The following is a 21526-nucleotide window of genomic DNA, read 5'->3' as shown; positions in this document are numbered from 1 at the left end:
ATATTCAGGGTAAATAGGCCAAATCCCCTGAGATGGGATATTAGATGGATGGGATCTGAGTTACTATAGAAAATTCTTTCCTGGGTATCTGGCTGGTGAATCTTGCCCATATGCTCAGGGTTTAGCTGATTGCCATATTTGGGGTCGGGAAGGAATTTTCCTCCAGGGCAGATTGGAGAGGCCCTGGAGGTTTTTCGCCTTCCTCTGTAGCATGGGGCATGGTTGACTTGAGGGAGGCTTCTCTGCTCCTTGAAGTCTTTGAACCATGATTTAAGGACTTCAATAGCTCAGACATGGGTGAAGTTTTTCATAGGAGTGGGTGGGTGAGATTCTGTGGCCTGCGCTGTGCAGGAGGTCGGACTAGATGATCAGAATGGTCCCTTCTGACCTTAGTATCTATGAATCTATGAGTGCCCATTCCCAGTTATGAATCTAAGTAGCCATTTTCATGTGCAAAACCCCAAACTCATTCTTGGTAATTACTCTTGAAGTTTTGCATGCATGATTGTGTGTCCAGGTATTTGAAAGTCAGGTCCTAAATTTTTGTGAACGTTCAATTTAACAATAATTTCTTCTGTATTAAACTAATTTCTAAAGTATGTTCTTCCATATGAGCAATCACAGGGGTCTGAGTCAGTTCCATGTTGTGGTGGACATAATATCAATAACCTAGGAACAGTGATGGATGACTACTAATAGGCAGGTGGAAAAATACATGCTACCCACTACTAGTGGGAAAAGGATATTTTATTATATTTATTTATTTAGCAACACAGTGACCTGTTTGTAAATGTTATTGTTGGAGTTTGTTTTTGATACTCTTGCTATTAATACTGAATTGTGAGAATGTTACTTGGACTGACTGGATGTGATTTATTTTTCAATCATACGCACCAAGAATGTGCTGATTCTGGTTTCTGTGGTCTAGAAATTATGACAAGGCTCTGGGAACCTGCAAGAAGCTTCTGTGCTCCTGTTTTCTTGGATTTCACTCAGCCAATAAACCTGCAAAACTGAGCAAGTAACAGGACTTCACTGAAAGAATGATGTAGCTTCAGATGTAACCATTTTTTGGTAGGAATTGTGTAACTAAGGAGTTGGCCCACTCAATTAACGTTTATTTACTCTGATTCCACTTCTCTTGGGTTCCATTGGAATCCTAGTTGCCTCTGAAACAGCTCCAGTCCCTCCTCATTCCTAAAAGATTATTGACACTGTCAATATTGGAAGATTCAGTTGACTGAAAAAAGGGGATAACAAACCAAACAGCCTAGTACTTAGAGCTCACCTAAGAGGCATTCAAAATATAATCTATCCTCTTTCCATTCCAGTACCAACTGATTCAGCTGACTAGAACATGAACATTATCAGTGTCCCATTATTGTATGACATCAGTTATACAGGGCTACTTTCTACATCTTTTGCAAAATATCTATTCGAGAACTGTAGTAGGCTTGTAAAGAAGAGAAAAATATCCAAAGGCAAATGTGTATACAAAGATAAATGTTCCTCTCTATAGGTGCATTTCTTAAAGGGGTAAAAGCAACATGCAGAAAGCATGTGCCAGCATTTTCTATTAGAAAGAATGGACGAGTTGCAAATTTCTACACTAGAGATTTTTTTAAGAGTTATTTTCTGCTCCATAGGAAAAAAAGGGGCAAGATAGAGATCTAGGGAGAAACATAGTTTACATTTAAGGAAATAAAGATGTGAAAAATAAGAGGAAAAAAGCTGATTGCTATTTTGAGAGTTATCTTGGTTATGTGCATGTAGTCACCACAGTTGTCTGAATAATTAATTTTTTGGTTCAGTGGCTAAAATAAGAAAATTTTAAAAAATCATTTCAGGGTTATCCGAAACTAAATTTTTGCAAAAATTTTTATGAACCAAGAATGCTGAAAATTATTTCTGGTTAAACAAAACATTTTGTTCAACACAATATAAAACTTTAATTTATGTTTTAAAAGGTTAATAAAGTAAAATATGAAAAAAGTTTTGAATAAAAACCCAAACATTTTATGTAAAAATTTTTTTTAAAAAGTTTAGATTCTTAGGGATTTCCCTCCATTTTTTTCAAATGAAAAAATTCAGACCCAAACTTGCAAATTGTTCTAGCTGATTTAAATCTACATCTTTTATTAAAAAAAGGTTTTACATGAAAAATTTCACCCTTCTCTAGTAGTCACATGCTTTCTTCATACCACTTTAAACCACTATGCTCAGTATGACAGCTTAGACCAGCCATGTGTGGCACTAAAGATTATTGGTGGGCTAATGAAACCCTGATCCAAATTCAACGAATAATTTTCATATCCATCCAGATTACTTAAAAAATTCTGTTTGAAATATTTTAAACACAAATCTTTTGTAGCATTTGGGACTCTATCTTGAAACTCTCCAAATCTAAGGAAATTCATTTGGTAAAATATAGCACATGATCCAGACTTCTATAGTATCATTCTGTGATTTCTAGTCATTTAAGTATCTGATTATTTGTGACCTTGGACACTCCTTATCTGAGATTATTGTGTCAGAAAGCTTGGCAGTCAAAATATCCTTGCATGGAAATGAAGGAGAAGAAATAGCAGACAATATTCATGATTATACTTATTACATCTATAGTTTCTTCCATCAGGAATCTCAAAGCACTTTGTAAGTATTAATGAATTAAGACTCATACATATTCCTGGTAAATATCTTCATGTTACAGGTAGGACTGAGCTAAACCCTTGGAGCTAGATCCTCAGCTGCACCAGGGCATATCTTGGCATGGGTGAGGAGTGGGGCAAGTCCAAAGTCACCTTTCTTTCCCCTGCTTCCAATCCTGGGGCTGTTTGGAGGCCAAATTGGGTCTTGACATAAGTTAAAGTAGCCCTTTTAACTTGCATCAGCTTGTAATAATCACTAGGAGCCATTGCGCTGGAAAGAATCTCTGCAGCCCAGTCCTCTCCTAATAATATTCTTCAGATTCGCATGCAATAGTGAGACAGGAATCATGAACAGTTTGTTCAACTGCATCAGTCCCTGCATATATGAGAGAAGATGGCTGTCTGGTTTGAAGATACTCCTCAGTAATTCCCTTTTCCGACAGGTCTGGCACCCTGAAAATCATTCACATCTGGCCACATTTTGTAATATCTCTGATTTTAAATCCAAAGATTCAGCCCTTTTTTCCACTGTGGCCTAGATTGCAAGGCAATGCATAATTCACAGCCCTGTCATTGACAGCCAGTCCAGCTCATTTCTGATGTTTTTTTAAAATATGCTCAGATTCTGAGGGAAAAGCCAGGAAGTTGCTCTGATGATAGCTGAAGAGAGTGCACTGAATGAAAAGAATTAAGAAAAAAGAAATTAAGCTAACTTTCCCAACAAGAATTTCACTCTGACATTTCCCTAACTTGACATAGTGTTTAATTATCAATTTATCTTCCACTTCGGTGATAAGGAGTATACATTTAAATAAACAAGGTAGCAGTGATGGCTTGTCAGCCCAGGCAAGCAAGGCACAGCTTAGCCAAGAATTCCCAAAAGCTACACAATAAATTGTGCATATTCTTTTTAAACTGATAAATATATATAGATTTAAGAATGAATTGTGATTTGATTTAAATATCTCAACCCACTCTCTTAGGAAGTGAACTGCAACACCAGAAAGTTCAAAGAATGTAGTGCAGTGTGAGGCTCAAATCTTGGTGTAGTTAATAGTGCCTCACAAAGCTGCCTTGTTACCATGGTAATTTACCATGTCCAGGAGTCACTTTACAAGGACCTTTCTGTGGTAACCACAGCTTGGTGTGCCCACAGCAGGACTGTAGCGGTTAAGCCCTGGCTTCAGGTGTTTTGCAGAGGATAAGGCCTGTGCCTCGCTGGCCCCCTCCCTAAGGGGGCGGGCTGTGTGTGTACATGAGGAACCAACAGTGGTGGCTCCAGCTCCCAGGTCTGCCTGCTGCTTCTTCACTATAAATAAGGTAAGATTTTAATAGCTATTACATCATATGTTGGATGGGCGTGAAATAACTATTTTGTGATTTGTGCCTCACCCATCAAAAAATTCATCAGCCACCACTGCAAGGTAGGAGTATTATTTATATAACCTTAGCACCAAGGAACCCTAGTTGTGGATCAGGATCTCATCCTTGTAGGCACTATACAGACATGTAACCGTCTCTACCCCAGAGTCTTTACAGTCTACAGGAGAGACAGGGTGCAGGAGCAGGACAACAGAGAACATGTGGGTTGAGTTGGGCGATGTAACAAAATGAATAGAAAAAAACCAGAAAAGCAGAAGTTGCAGCTTTTCATTTGCCTAAAGCAATGACAATGTATTAGATAGGGCATTTAAGAGAGGCATTAAATATTATCACCATAAATCCAAAGGAAATTATGTGCCCACTTAAGAAAACAAAATATTTTAAATTAATATTTATTTTCATTGTCTGAAATTATATACTTATATTATACTTATATAATTATATACCTTTCCTCTACAGATGGTGTCAATTGAAAGAGGTTTGAAATTTCTTCTAAATATTCAGGTTGCTTACATATTTGATGAGAGAGAGGGGTTATTTTTTTTGTTTCACATAAAGCTGAAATGCTATGTTCTATATCTGAATCTTTTGAAAATTATTCAGAATTCTGGTGGAAGATCCAGGGCTGCTCCTTGGGAAGAGTTGGACGCCTGGGGATGGTCTTAATATTTTTTTAACAAGCTGAATTGTTATTAAAAATAGTTCTCAAAAGCTAAAATATTTTGGTATTGTTTTATTGTGAAAAAACTAAAAATTGCAAAAAGGCAAAAAAATTCAAAATGTGTGTGTGTGTGGGGGGGAGGAATTGGCAGTTTTTGAATGTCTTTAATGACATCTAAGAAAGTTGGGAACATCTTGGCCAGAGAGAGTTTCCAATTACTAGCTTTAAGACAGGTTTCTATTATTCTGCTAGCTGACATTCTCAACCACAGCCAAGGCAAAACTTTGGAAGAAGAACTCTCATGTTCTAGCTTTTCAGATAATATTCCCATTTTTTATTCCTGAGGATGCGATTCTCTGTGTTGTCTACATTTATTTGAGACTTGAATCTTATAAGACAACACCACAGTGGTTGGGAAAAAAGAAAGAATGGAGAAATATACACATGAAAAAATATGCGTATGGAAAGTTAACTCCCATTTTCAAGGTCTTAATATTTCCAGTTGGTTTGGGAATTCCCACAGTTAGCTCTATTATGGGTAAATTACAAGTTTGTATTACGTAGTTCTCAAATTCCCCCAGCACCTGTTTTAAGGGCACACTGTTTTGCTGATGAATAACCCAAGCCTTAGATAGTGATTTGTCATTAATCATTATAAGCAATAGATCTAACAAGTTATAAATTCAAAGTAAGTCTGTTTTACTAGCTCTGTATTTATTAAAGATGAAATAGTCTATTAATTTCATTACAAAGGAGCATCTAGAAATGTTTTTGTTGTGATAGGCCCTTTGTCTCTAAGGGACATCTCATATTCTGTCAGGATGGCCAAATGAAACAACTTTTTGCCTCTGCACGGAAACTGTGACAAAGCCCATTCTTAAGTTTATCCAGGTACTTGAACAAGCCTCATCACTATTTTGTCTTAACACCTTAGTCTGACTCCATGTTGCATTTGTTCTAACACACCAACTACTGCCAAAGCATCTGCCAGTCATTGAAATCTAGTCCTCTCACGCATTTCATGCATGGAATGGGAAAATTGTTTTGTCTGGTCATTATAGCCTGAAGCACTAGGAGAGCAGGATCAGTAATCAAGATTATTTCCCCAAGAGTCAAGTTGAAGTTGTGTTTATCAAAAACTACATTATTTTAAAATGTATCTAAGTTACTGCAAGCAAGACAAATAATTGGCCCAGTCTTTTCTCTAAAAGCTATGTTTTGTTAAAACTGCATCTTGGTTTTAAAGGAAGAAATGCTGAGAAAAATCACCCATATGTTTTACTGAAATGTATTTCCTTTCTATACTATTTTTCCAGGACAGCACATAATTGCTCCTTGAGTAGTCCCAGTCTTCAAAGTTGTATTAGATTTTTATGGTTTTCATATGCCCTTTGGAATCATATTGACTTCATCACAGTTCACAGTGATTTTACATTTGCACTGTATCAAACCACATAATTACATGACCAAAACGCCTATCTGTTTAACTTTGGTTAATGACTATAACATATTACCAGCGTGTTGAGTAGTTGGTGCACTTGGATGTGAGAGAGTCCTCATAGAAATGGAAATGTGAGGACAACAGACATAAGATTTGCTCAGATCAGTCCCACTTAACTATTTATAAATATAAGAGTCCAATGACTGTTATGTATTTTAACAGCAGGCAGTATAATTCACAATTGCTAATGGAGACTAACTTTTAAAACTTTCACCATGCATGCTTGGACACTCCTTGAGTCCACTGGGCAGAAGGTGAAACTTCTCTTTTTTTCTAATGTTCAGTTCCAGTTCACTGAAGCCATACCCATCCTCTCAGGGAAGGAAAACTCTGAAGTTTCCTCTCATTGTCCTTCCTCAGAATTCTTCTTTTTGAGAAGGCAGGATCTGAACACCCTTCCTATTGAGTAAAGAGGCAAACAAACCACAAACCCTTCAATATTATCTTGAAGGTACTGGACCTACTCTGCAGAGGCCATTTGCATCTGTTCCACCTCTTGGGACCCCTTTCTCCATTGAGTTTCAGGTAGCATATCCTCAACATACCCATATTGCTAAAGACTCCAGGACAGCCACTGCTCCACACCAGTTTAAAATGACTGGGTCCTCCAGTATAGAATCTCTGCATAGAAAGTTGTACCAGTCTAGAACAATATTACCTAGTCTGCGGAATCTACCAGAGGTCTGGAGGGAGGTATGTCCCTGCTGGGTACTCTCCTCCATGTGTGGATAGTAGATCCCCAAAAGGCATCTAGCAGATCTTGGGAAGGTGGGGTAGTGGCCAATGACTAGAGCTGAATCAGATAGCAGGGACTTGAACTGTGTCTTGACATCCCAGGTGAGTTCCCTAACCACTAGCCTGTTAGTTCTCACTGTGTTTTTTCATGAAAAATCTCAAAGGTCCTGGTTTCATCTTGATGCAGAACAGAAACACATGTTAAAACCTTGATTTTCCTGTGAAATAGAATTCTTCTTTTCTGTCCAGCCCTACTGACCACCATCCCTCTGTGAGGAGTGGAGGATATTTGAGCATTGAAGGTCTCCTCTCTGTGCAGATCTGTAGGAACAATCGAACTCCATGTGTAACTCCTCTGAACACATTAAAGGATCCTTAGCCACATGATTTTGGAGCCCTTGATATGCTTAAAGAATGAAGTCTCCTGAGCTAACCCTCAGAACAGCCCATCTAGGAACAAGGAGTACGGTCTAGAGCAACTCTGTCAACACTTGAGAGATGCAATTTAACAGCTCGTATTATCTATTCACTGTCTCCCTCATCTTCCTCCTCATTGGCTTAATGGTACCTACTGTGCTGTGGAATTAACTAATCTAAACTTTGTTCTTGACAAAGTAAGCCCTTTGGTCTGAAGTCTTAGAGAATGGGCAGTGCATATAAGAGGCTTGGGAAGGTTAAGCCTCCCCCAAAAGAGCTGGACATGCAGGAGGGCCAATTCCAGCCCACAGCCTTTGGAGTGCTAGAAGTGAAGCTCCCTAGAAGCGTGGGGGGGGGGCACCAGCATCGGCACCATGGCCCTGCTCACACTTTGCCCCAAGGCCCTGCCCTCATTCTGCCTCTTCCTCTTAGCTCCCACCCCACCTACCACTCTCCTTACCCATCAGGGTGGTGTATATAGTTGCCTAGATTTCTAGGTGGAGCTCAAGCAGGTGTTAGTTTAAGTCTTTAAACCCCTAGAAAACTGAACCAACTCTTTCTGCTCCCAATACCCGGCAGAAGGGTTACACCTATATTCTAGTGGGGATACATGCTGGAATAGGCAATTCTTCCTCATTTCATGACATCTATTTCCTCTAATAAGTTCTTTACCAGTTTTGTCAAATCCTATAGCTAAGTACCAGTACATTATTGAGTCTGAAGAAAGAAGCTAAGTTTTTAAAATGACAGAGTTGGGGTTTCACTGATTAAAATCAAGATAGCATGATGCCAACAACTTTGTAGCTAATGACTTTGGAAAACATGATCCGTAACTAGCACTAGGTTTTTATAAGATAAGTGTGTCTGCATAAACTCCACAGTAATATTTTACATGTGTCCTGTTGATACAAAGCATGTTGGGAACTCAGTAACAGACAAATCTCAAACATATTAACCTTTATGAGCATGATTTTCAGAGGTGCTGGATGCCCATATCTTTCGTTGACATCAACTAGAATTCTAGGTGTTTGTTAACGTCTCTAAAAATTTTACATTTCTTATGCATCAATTGGAAAAAACAACAAAACACACATCTACTTTTAGAAAGAAAGTTCACATCCACTTCAGCAAGGTAGTGACTTAAAATGTAGAGAGGTGACTTTTCAGTCACAGCTGCAGGGGCTATACTTTCATATTCAAGCAACTGTAAAGTCAAAAAGCATTATTCATCAAAATTTCATCTGTTTACCTGTATTATTATGAAAGTTCTTTGTCAGTGTAGAAAAGTCTGTTCATGACACACTTATCAAAATAAGAGGAGAACCTCTTAAACATGTGGATGCTTCACATACCAATATGTGCACCAGTTTTAATCATCCATAATACTCGATTGTGGATTTCAAGTAGAAAGAGAATTCATACATATATTTATTTCAGGGGCTACATAAATAAATAGAGAGAATAAATACATATATTTATTTCAGCAGAATAGAATCATAGAATCAGAGGACTGGAAGGGACCTCGAGAGATCATCTAGTCCAGGCTCCTGCACTCAAAGCAAGACTAAGAATTATCTAGACCATCCCTGACTGGTATTTGTCTAACCTGCTCTTAAAAATCTCCAATGATAGAGATTCCACAACCTCCCTAGGCAATTTATTCCAGTGCTTAACTACCTTGACAGGAAGTTTTTCATAATGTCCAACCTAAACCGCCCTTAATGAAATTTAAGCCCATTGCTTCCTGTCCTATCCTTAGAGGTTAACAAGAACAATTTTTCTCTCTCCTCCTTGTAATAACCTTTTATGTACTTAAATTGTTATCTCCCCTCTCAGTCTTCTCTTCTCCAGACTAAACAAACCCAGTTTTTTCAGTCTTTCCTCATAGGTCATGTGTTCTGACCTTTAATAATTTTTCTTGCTCTTCTCTGGACTTTCTCCGATTTGTTCATATCTTTCCTGAAATATGGCATCCAGAATTGGACACAGTATTCCAGTTGAGGTCTAATCAGTGTGGAGTAGAGCAGAAGAATTACTTTTCATGTCTTGCTTACAACACTCCTGCTAATACAACTCAGAATAATGTTTGTTTTTTTTGCAACAGTGCTACACTGTTGACTCATATTTAGCTTGTAATCCATTATGACCCTCAGATCCCTCTCTACTCCTTCTTAGGCAGTCATTTCCCATTTTGTAGGTGTGCAGCTGATTGTTCCTTCCTAAGTAGATACTATGCATTTGACCTCATTGAATTTCATTCTATTTGCTTCTGATCATTACTTCAGTTTGTCCAGATCATTTTTAATTTAAATCCCATCCTCCAAAGCACTTGCAACCTCTCCTGGCTTGGTATCATCCACAAACTTTATAAGTAGGGCTTTACCAAATTCACAGTTCATTTTGGTCAATTTTACAGCCCGAGGATTTTAAAATTAGTCAATTTCACTTTTCAGAAGTTTACATCTGAAATTTCATGGTGTTTTAACCATGGGGTTCTTGATCCAAAATGCGGTCAGGGTTGGGGGGGGGTTGCAAGGATATTGTACAGGGATCATGGGATTGCCACCCTTGCTTCTGTCCTGCTGCTGTCAGGGGCACTGCCTTCAGATCTGGCCAGCCAGAGAGGAAGGCTGCTGGGCACCCAGATCTAAAGCCAGCACCACCACTAGCAGCAGCTCAGAAATGTGAGTCACAGGGTATGGGGTGGGGATGGGTTACCATAGGTCTGGTTTTGCTCAGCAGTCTCCCTCCCCAGTGAGGGTGGGGGTGTGACAGCTTGAGCTGCAGCCTCTCGCACGAGGTGGTAGTGGTGACCGCTCAAGCTGCCAAGCTTCCTGCAGCGGGGGGAGATCCTAGAGGTGGGTGTGACCCACCCTGGGAGTGGGCCCTACAGGGGAAGAGGAAGTCTTAATCCCTAGCTGGGACTAGCATCTGGAGCCGTGTGCAGAGTAGGAGCCCCCATCAAGGTGTCATGTTTCACGGGGGAGATCATATTTCATGGTCCATGACGCATTTTCCATGGCCATGAATTTGGTAGGGCCCTATTTATAAGTGTACTCTCTATGCCATTATCTAAATTATTGCTGAATATATTGAACAGTACCAGACCCTGATCCCTGTGGGACCTCACTCACTATACCCTTCCAGCTTGGCTGTGAACTACTGATAACTACTCTCTGGGAATGGTTTCCAACCAGTTATACATCCTCGTTATAGTAGTTCCATCTAGTTGTATTACTTTAGTTTGTTTATGAGACAGTCATGAAAGAGAGTATCAAAAGCCTTACTAAAGACAAGATATACCACATCTACCACCTGCTCTCTATCCACAAGGCTTGTTACCCTGTCAAAGAAAGCTATCAGGCTGGTTTGACATGATTTGTTCTTGAAAAATCCATGCTGTTACTTATCACCATATTATCGTAGAACCATAGAATATCAGGGTTGGATGGGACCTCAGGAGGTCATTTAGTCCAACCCCCTGCTCAAAGCAGGACCAATCCCCAACTAAATCATCCCAGCCAGGGCTTTGTCAAGCCTGACCTTAAAAACCTCAAAGGAAGGAGATTCCACCACCTCCCTAGGTAACCCATTCCAGGGTTCCACCCTCCCAGTGAAAAAGTTTTTCCTAATATCCAACCTAAACCTCCCCCACTGCCGCTTGAGACCATTACTCCTCATTCTGTCATCTGGTACCACTGAGAACAGTCTAGATCCATCCTCTTTGGAACCCCCTTTCAGGTAGTTGAAAGCAGCTATCAAATCCCCCCTCATTCTTCTCTTCTGCAGACCAGTTCCCTCAGCCTCTCCTAATAAGTTATGTGCTCTAGCCCCCTAATAATTTTTGTTGCCCTCTGCTGGACTTTATCCAATTTTTCCACATCCTTCTTATGGTGTGGGGCCCAAAACCGTACACACTCCAGATGAGGCCTCACCAGTGCCAAATAGAGGAGAATGATCACGTCCCTTGATCTGCTGGCAATGCTCCTACTTATACAGCCCAAAATGCCGTTAGCCTTCTTGGCAACAAGGGCACACTCTTGATTCATATCCAGCTTCTCATCCACAGTAATCCCTAGGTCCTTTTCTGCAGAACTGCTGGCTAGCCACTTGGTCCCTAGTCTATAGCAGTGCATGGAATTCTTTCGTCCTAAGTGCAGGACTCCGCACTTGTCCTTGTTGAACCTCATCAAATTTCTTTTGGCCCAATCCTCTAATTTGTCTAGGTCCTTCTGTATCCTATCCCTACCCGTCAGTGTATCTACCTCTCCTCCCAGTTTCATGTCATCTGCAAACTTGCTGAGGGTGCAGTCCAAGCCATCCTCCAGATCATTAATGAAGATATTGAACAAAACCGGCCCCAGGACCGACCTTTGGAGCACTCCGCTTGATACCACTGCCAACTAGACATGGAGCCATTGATCACTACCTGTTGAGCCGAATGATCTAGCCAGCTTTCTATCCACCTTATAGTCCATTCACCCAGCCCATACTTCTTTAACTTGCTGGCAAGAATACTGTGGGAGACCGTATCAAAAGCTTGCTAAAGTCAAGGAATAACACGTCCACTGCTTTCCCCTCATCCACAGAGCCAGTTATCTCGTCATATCTTCCAGGTGTTTGGAAATGGATTGCTTCATTATTTGCTCCATTATCTGTCTGGGTACTGAAGTTAAGATGACTGGTCTGTAATTCCCCGGGTTGTCCTTTTGCAGCTTATATACATTGCATGGGGCATGTGCTCAGGAAATCAGAAGCAAGAGCTGTGGTAAAACGGTGTTAGGTTGGGAGAGTTTGGAAGGTTGACTTAAGTGGATTCCAGCTTTCCTAGCTTTTAAAGCTACTCTCCCCTCCCAGATCCACAGAGGGGATGATGTGATGATGCAATAATGGGAAGGTGCTACAGATATGTTCCTTTCTCCCCTCTTGTTCAAAGGGAGGATTTAGTGTTTTTGCAGTGGGCTATAGCACGAAGCAAATTATGCCAGTGCTCACTACTGAGTTCAGCAGTCCGTTCTATCTATCCATTTATGTTAGTGCACTATAAGAATCTATTACCATGGTGTCTATGTTCTTTCCAAGTAAAGAAAACCATTTTTACCCTTTACTTAGCAACATGGAGAATAGGTTCCAGTAGCAGTGGAATAAGTTGACTGCATGGCATTTTGCAAGATAAATTCCTCACCATAGTCTGTTTCTTTTTGCATTGTTGCTTGCAAAACCTTCAAAGTTACTGTCTCCTCATCCACTGCTGCTGGTACCACTGTACACACTTGAGCTATGGATCAGTGGGTACACTCTGTACCTTTGCATGCCACGATGGGGAAAATCAATTTCAGTCTTGAAGAGATGAAACTAGTGTTGCAGAAGATCAGTGCGACTTCCAAGTGCTCTAGGGCACTGGTGTCTTAATGGGGATTCAACAAAACATGACATAGGTATGGAACAAAATTCTCTATTCTAATGCTAGGGATACTTTTAGAAAATCAAAGCACTCTAAAGGAAGAGTAAATGTTACATTGCTTTAACTGCAGTAAATACTAATGCCCTTTTACATTAGTCACATTAAATACTATATGTTATAATGCTAACTATATATTATAACATAATAAAAGTGTAGGTAAACTAAGAAAGGGAGAGATAAAAACATCAGGCGTGATGTTGAAGGAAAGCCAGTGTGTGTATGAAGTATTGCTGAGATTGTCTAAGAGAAATCCACCTGTAAGAAATATTTTGGTTGTCACTTATCTAAGTAGAGATCATGTAGGAAGAAATATAACTTTGTTTTATTGCTTCTTAATTCTTTTTACCCCTATAAAAGTTATGTATGTTTACAGAACCTGAAGTAGTAAACACAGGGTGTCTTCTTTCTTCTTTAAAAATCCTCATTTCATTATATATCTCGCATACATTTAAAAGTATGAGTAATGACTGTTCTTATTTTTCATGTTTTTGCTGGAGAGTTCTTTGGATGACCTAGAGATGCAGATTTTGAGTTTTCTTAGCCATTATTTGAATGGGAGGTAAAAGGCTGAATCATTTACAAAGAGAACTTTTCTACCAAGTACTTGAAAAAAAAACTGATTGAAATGTTAATTGTCTGCATAAAAACCCCACACAGTTCATCAGAATTAATTTACAGGGCTTCTCTGATGTCATAAACCATTTCTCTAGCCATGCAATTAGACAAACAGAGACAGAGAAGAGTTCAATTTCTAAATCAAACAAGCAGGGTGAGGGATGGAAATTTCAAGTTATTTTATTCACCAAATGAAAAAAGACCTTGGATCTTGCAAGGAACAGCACATGGACAGACCCTTGTGCCCACAGAAATCCCTACTGGAAACAATGCACAGAGAACTCATTGCAGGATCATGGCCTGAGCCAGGAAAAGCAAGAATGGGAGCATCAGAAAGCTAGACTTGTCAGGGGCTTATTTCACTCATGCACTCAAGCTTTCAGGAAATTCTATAAAGTTTTGCAGGAATGATTTTCATCCCTTTCACATTCTTCATATATCGAGTATTAGAGATTTGTGGAGGAACAGACAAAACTTGCTTAGTCATGCCATTTTCCTGTCTGCTGTGTTTGGAAAGAAAAAGGCAACCACGTATCTTGTCACATGCTAAGAACTCTTTTCTGAATATCAATTTTGCTCAACTGGCTGGGGAAAAAAAATCAAATATAAAGCAAAGCTGATGTAAGAAAATCCTAGTATAGAAGTAACAAGTCTTTCATAAACCTGACTTTTACTGAAAGATGGAAATACACCAGTAGTTTTGAACTGTTTCCTTATGAGGAAAAGAAGATACACTTTGGATTTTTGTTTTTTTAAAAAGTGGTGATCTAAACAATTGTAGGTTTTCCTTAATGTACACCATCATTTATAATGATATATGGACAAAACAAACATTCATTATTTAACCTTTGGCACTATTTACATAATGAACTACTAAATTAAACAATTAGTCTGCATACATACTTAGCAGCTAGTGCTTTCAAAGAAGGTCAAACATTTCAAAAGGATTAACTTTCAAAATATACAGCACAAAAACAAATTGAGTCTTTTGTAATGGAGATAAAACCCTCACAGACCCTATAAAGCCACAAAGTCTGAGTTTGAGATGATGACAGGCCGTTAATACCCTTATAAATTTCAGGTGCAGTCTCTACAAATGTATAGTACACACTGTCACAGAGCTAGGATCAGCATTCTGGATCCCACATTTTATCCAATTCTTTATATACTCAGGACTACAATGTTACTTTCCACATCATAATTCCTGGAAACTGCCTTGGCCCTGATCTTGCAATGAGCTCTGCACAGGCAGACCCTGGATGCCTTTAGCTTCAATGTGGCTCCAAGAGGATATCAGAGTCTGCCTGTGCAGAGCTTATTGCAGGATATTATGGAAATGGAAGTCTCTGGACAAGTTAGAAGAGTTGGTGCTTTGGGGATATCTACAGGCCCAGATTTATATACCTGTATGTCCTTTATAGAAAGCAAAGATGACCAGTTTGCTTTTGTATTCTGTGAATAACTCATGCTGTAGGTAACTGTTACCCCTACATTTTTAAATCTTGCATCCTTTTTCTTTGGTTCATCATAAATCAGAGTATCTATGACTGAAATCATTAGCTGTTTCTCACTTAGACCAAGTATATTGAGGAGGGAAGGTTTTAAGCCCTGTAAGTTTAAATTGTGCAAGATGCCTTGCTAATTGCGGTGCTAAATATAAGAACCATCTCTCCTGGTTCTCAGCTTCTGTGTGGTATAAGTGATACATTTCAGCAGTTTTTCAGTCAAATGCGAATTATGGAATATCACTGCCATCATTGTAGCTTATACGGGCAACTGGGGGTATGTCTACACAGTAAAGACAAACCTGCAGCTGGCCCATGCCAGCCAACTTGAGCTTGTTGGGCTTGGACTTTGGGACTGTTTCATTGCTGTGTAGATCTCAGGATCCTAGAGCTTGAGCTCCACCTGAGTCCAGAAGCCTACACATAATGAAACAGCCCACAGCACAAATCCCGTGAGCCCAAGTTGACTGGCATGGGGCCAGCTGTGGGGTTTTCTTTGCTGTGTAGACATACACTATCGCTTTATTGACTTCCATGTAACAAATCTGAAGCCATCTTTGGAATAGTTGTTGCTATGGTGCACAGCAGAGCCACTTGGAACTTCACAGTGACAGCAGGCACAGAACTCAGATCGTCCCTTTCCAGCACTGCAAGGACTGACCAGTTGGCTCAAAGGTCCACACCACTGAGGCATGTAGTTATACCAACATAAGTTGGTTGTGAAGACTCAGCCTAAGTTTAACTGAGGAAACAAATTGGCAAAAGAGAAAAAGAGGTTGTCAAGTTTCCTTCCCCACTCTGAACTCTAAGGTACAGATGTGGGGACCCACATGAAAGACCCCCTAAGCTTATTTCTACCAGTTTAGGTTAAAACTTCCCCACGGCACAAAGTCTTTGCCCTGGGATTAGGTAAAACGCTGCCACCACCAAGTGTTTTAGACAAAGAACAGGGAAAGGACCACTTGGAGTTCCTATTTCCCCAAAATATCTCCCCAAGCCCTAACACCCCCTTTCCTGGGGAGGCTTGAGAATAAACAAGATGAGCACAAACCCCTTGGATTTTTAAGACTCCAAAAACCCAATCAGATTCTTAAAAATCAGAACTTTATTAGAACAACAACAACAACAACAAAAAGATAAGAGAGTAACTCTGTAAGATCAGAATGGAAGATAATCTTACAGGCAGTCATATTCAAAACATAGATAATCCCTCTAGGCAAAACCTTAAGTTACAAAAAGACACAAAAACAGGAATACAGATTTCCTCCAGCACAGCGAATTTACAAGCCAAAACAAAGAAAACCTAATGCATTTTCTAGCTAGATTACTTTCTAACTTTACAGGAGTTGAAGGGCTTGCATCATTGATCTGTTCCTGGCAACGGTATCACACAGACAGACAGACAAAAGCCTTTTTCCCATCCTCCAGATTTGAAAGTATCTTGTCCCCTCATTGGTCATTTTGGGTTAGGTGCCAGCGAGGTTACCTTAGCTTCTTAATCCTATACAGGTGAAAGGATTTTGCCTTTGGCCACGAGGGATTTTATAGCACTGTATACGGAAAGGTGGTTACCCTTCCTTTTATATTTATGGCAGAGGTACATAATAGCTGGCCAGCCTCAAAAACAGACCAAAGTAGGGAAATCAAGTAGCGTGAGACCAGATATCTTCACTAGTTTTAGTTATTCTGAGGGAGGCAGTCCTATAGCAGTTATCCTTTTCGTCATCAATCAACACTATGCTCCTCTACTTCCTTGCTTTATCTAAACAAAACAAATATCACCTTTCTTCTGAGATTCTTATGTCAGGGACCCCTAAAAAATAAAAAAGCTAATTACTAAAATGTCTGGCTTAATCTAAAACACAAATTTCTCCAATGGTCAGTTTTTCTTTTCTCCATCTGCTGGGATTTCATCCGATAAGATGAATCTGTGTGTCTTACAGAATAAAAAGTTGGCTAACTGAAACAAACTGCTCCATGCTAGCTCCACTCCCCTAACTCTTCATATCAGAATTCTGGGTCCAAATCGCAACCTGTTTCTGTGGCCTGATCCAAGTAAGTATTTTGGGCAGGGGAACAGGATCCATGTGTAAATTGCTCTTGACTTGCCTGTGTTGCAGTGTCTAATAATGATAATCCATAAAAACTTTGAAAAGATGTCTATTGACTGATCTAATTGCTACAGAATCTGTTAGTCAGAGTTTGCCCTTTAAAAGTTGATTAAAATCACTGAATGCAATAAAAACTGGATCAAACACAGCGCATAGCGGACTAATTGGTCTACAGCACTGAATTCAAAATCTTAATCAGAGCCTCTAAGAAATGCTGTGTAAAAAAAAGATTCTTAATAAATTTTGTCATAAGATCCTCCTTATGTTCTTTGACTGAATGCCATTGTGAAAATGCCTTTTCAGAGATTGCCTACTGGCAAAGGCTTTGTGAACTTTAATGTCCTCCTTTCTCCTTTTCTGTTCTCTGTAATATATTTTACATTTTTTTTTTCCTTTTGTTCCTATAGGAAAATTCTCTCAGGGACAACCTCTTTGCTTTTTCTTCCTTTGGGTACGTCTACACTGTCAACAAAACAAAACAAAAAAACTACTTGGCATTGTGGTTTTCCAAAAAGGAAAAAAAAGCAGCACAAAACCAGCAGCAAAAGCAGCTATAACATTTGCAAAGGCATTCTAAACACCAGGTTATATTTACCATATAAATACCCAGTTTCTTTTTGTACCCTGCCACACTGGTATCGTATGGTTGAAGCATCTGGTCATTCCTACCCATGACAGGTTTCAGAGTAGCAGCCGTGTTAGTCTGTATTTGCAAAAAGAAAAGGAGTACTTGTGGCACCTTAGAGACTAACAAATTTATTAGAGCATAAGCTTTCGATGAAGTGAGCTATAGCTCACGAAAGCTTATGCTCTAATAAATTTGTTAGTCTCTAAGGTGCCACAAGTACTCCTTTTCTTTATTCCTACACATGTTTTTCATAGACAGTATTTGTTAAAATCATGTATAACATGGCTTATTTATGTGCTGTGAGCAGGAAGTGCCACAATGGCCTTATTGTGTATGCTAATGGAAGCAATAAAGATAGGCACAACTGTTAACCTACAATTATCTTCACAGCCTAGTCTAATTTAAGCAGGTTTCTAGTCTTTTGACTTTGAGTTGCTGAAGAAACATGCTTTTTATAGTCCTTCATGCTTTTGCAGCAAAATTATAAAACCTCAAACCACAGGCTACAAATGCAAGTGCTTCTCATGAAGGTGAGAGCAAGAAGTGAAGTAACCAAGGTGGAACAATTTACATTTGTTTCTAACATTCATATTAATGTTCTTAGAAAAGACCTATGAACTCAAATAATGAATTTTGTGGTATTCCTAATTCTGTCATACTTGGGTTACTGAACCATTCATATTTCCTTACCATGACCCTGTACCTGTGACAACAACCATCTAACTTTCCAATGGGTGGATGTTATTCATTCAGCACCTAATCCTGCCAGAGACTATGTGCGCATATCCCTGTGCCTGTTCACAACCCTATTGAATTCAGTGGGATTATGAGTGGATGTGGGGTTCATCTGCCCAGTTTCTTCCAGGATCAGTAACTAAGGCACAGATAATTGATTTCAAGAGGATTTAGGTGCCTAATTACCTTTGAGGATCTGGGCCTAAGCGAACAGAGAATCATTATTAATGTCTTCCCATAAGTGCAAGCCAGTTTCTTGACCTTTTGCTTTAGCAGACATTTTAATATGGTTTCTGGCCTAGGAGTCCATGGTTTCAAACTAACTATAAAAGTAAGCAGAACACACCCACCAACCCTTCCTCCATACACACACTTAGCTTCAGAAAGATGTCAGATAGAAGAAGTAGGGCTAGAGCGCCTACCCTCTTGTCAAAGTAGATTCTACTAAGTACAAAGATTCTATATAGTTGAAAGGACCTGCATCCATCCATCACTTTTCAGAGCAAGGGAACGAGATTCTGAAAAGCAATTCCTCTGTTGTAGACCATTAGCGATTACTCCTCTTTCCCCCCCTCCTTTATTAAAAAGGGATTATCAACAAGCTGTTTGACATACTGACTACAGTATTTGGAAGACGTTAAGAAATTTAGGCAATCTAAGAGCAGGTTGTCATATGGCACAAGCTGGCAAATCCAATCACAGAAATCACTTGCATAAATTGGATCACTGGGGTACATTTTTGGAAAAGGCTAGAAAATAACTAGATTTCAGGGTAAGGATGATGGGTTAAAGTTTGTCTGGTATTGCCTGTAGTTATGTGGGCAGGCACTGATGGACTTTGAATGTTCCTTGCTTTTTATAATGTTGTTTTACTGTGGTAACAATGATTTTGGGCTTTGTTTGTGTTTGTTTAATGAAGACACGAAGAAGTTGAGAGAGAGGTTCCTACTCTTCCATTAGAAAAAGAATAATCATAACATTCCAAACTATGTGGAACAGTTTAAACTTTTGCTGGGAATCCTCACTATTGATACTGCAAGTGTCAGGCTACAGAATTTATTCATTTGTATTATATCTGTAAAAATCCACTTGTGTGAGCCCTAGCATATAATCCCAAACTGTTCTCATGCTGTTCAAGGGATTGTTCTGCATATAGATTGGTTTGTGTAACCATATGTTTAAAAGTTCATTTCACAGGAACAGCTGAATCAGTTGATGAGATTGAAGTGTATTCACATTGTCTCCACAGTCTTCATTAAAGGAGATGGGGGTCAATATTCATTCTGGAGATTCCTGTGTCTAGCCGATATTTTGAGTGAAATGGAACTGGAGGAAAAAAATCTCTTGTCCCCAATTTATTTTCCATCTTTATCAATATATTTCAGATGCTGCTGCTATTCTGTTTCTATTCATTAGCATTACTGCAAATTGTGTTATAACTGAGGATTTAACTAGTCTCAGTAACTGGCAGGATCCTCCTTAGGAAAAATATCCATCTCATCCTAGTTCTTTGCTCATTTCTGAACTCGGCAGATGGATCACTGTTCCTTTTCATCATTTAACTTTTTAAAATTATCTTTACTATGCCAAAACTAAAATCTCGGTGCTTTGAATTATAAGAGATTTATATTAAATTTACTATGGGAAGAAAACTTCAATGAATCTCTGTAAGTTAGAATTTTTTGTTTATGGGAAGAAAATGTAACAGTGAAATAATAATAATAAAAATCGCCTCTAGTTTTCCAGTGCTAAAGCCTTGCATATCTCAACTAATCACCGCTTCTATTAGTGTATTATGTAAAATCTTTACAGAGATTACTACATGCAGCCCACAGGTACAAAGAAACTATGAACTCATTTATTAGCTGAGTAAAACTGCTTCATTGACTTGAGCTGCCCAATATTGTTCCATTTTGATTCTGGTACATCTCATTTTGAAACTGAAAATAAAAACCCATCAGTGTTTTGTCTTACAGCCCATATTCAAAAAGGACTTATACATGTATTTTCATGCTTATGGCTCTTTCCACAATCAGCAGCTGTATAGTCCAGAGCCCTAAACTTTGTTTCTTTTCCTAAATCCTGGGATAAGGTATTTACCCTCATCTGAACATCTTAGTCCTGTAATATTTTTAAATATTGACTAAAAAGCTAATAGTTCATAGGACGTTAGACAAGCCTATTATATGAACTTAAAGTTGTTTCACTGGAGTTTAGCACTGTTTTCTCACTATACTTAATAGAACAAAAAAACTGTTCCTGTTCCTTTTAATACAATAAACTTATTTGGGAGTGAGTCTAAAATCAAACATCTTACCTTCACATGAAATGTTGTGACAAATTGGCAAAAATGTTAAAATTATTTGCTGAGTAGGCTAATAAAATCAGCTTGATACATAAGCATGAAAATGTAGTAGAAGGATAAACAAAGATAAATTAATTACTTGAACTTGGAAATCTCTGTTAGGTTTCATACAAACATCCAAAAACACACAGGCTGTATATTTTGCTCTGGTCTTGCTGTTTTTTTTCCAGTAATAACCTCCTATTTTTTCCTCTATTTCTAGTAAAGTGTTTTTATGACACTAAGAAAAACAATAGTGCTGGAACAAAATTCCCTTTCATATGCAAGTACCCTGTGTTTTAGTAGTTAGTTAGCAAACAACTGGAGTTTAATCCTTATTCAGTTTCATTTTGGCAAGCTTAAGGCCATCAGTCTGTTACAGAGACAACAAAGCTGAGTATTACTCTTTTGAGTTGGTATCTTTTTAGACCATTGAACTTGAAAGAAATGTGATGAACTAATTTATTTTTAAACTAAGCATATAAGAAAAGACAATGCAGTGGTCATTCACACTTTTTCTGGTGGGAAAAAGATGTGTTTTAATGCAGTGCATGTTTTTTGGTTCTATTTTTCCTTTTCATCTAACACTCCTAACCCCCATGAACACCCCCTTTTTGTCTCCCTCCCCCTTTGTTTTCTAGTGTCCTTGTTTATATGACTCTGTTCAGTCCAAAATTTAATTCCTGCATTGGGCTAGGGTAGAATGAGCATAATACCTCCAACAGTCTGGGTGTGTCCAAGGCAAAAGTGTCATATAAACTCTGACATACTTACAATAC

The 21526-nt window shown here is 38.9% G+C and overlaps 1 long non-coding RNA gene across 1 annotated transcript in view; it reads right to left on the bottom strand.

Annotated features, from left to right (window-relative positions):
• The window catches only part of LOC122455880, a 103101-nt gene that overhangs the window by 19168 nt on the left and 62407 nt on the right, over positions 1-21526 (bottom strand). The window lies entirely within an intron of this gene.

This window comes from Dermochelys coriacea, chromosome 9, assembly GCF_009764565.3.
Source record: "Dermochelys coriacea isolate rDerCor1 chromosome 9, rDerCor1.pri.v4, whole genome shotgun sequence".
Lineage (NCBI taxonomy): Eukaryota > Metazoa > Chordata > Testudines > Dermochelyidae > Dermochelys > Dermochelys coriacea.
The sequence above is the reverse complement of the archived record's forward strand: the minus strand, read 5'-3'. Positions and strand labels throughout refer to the sequence as shown.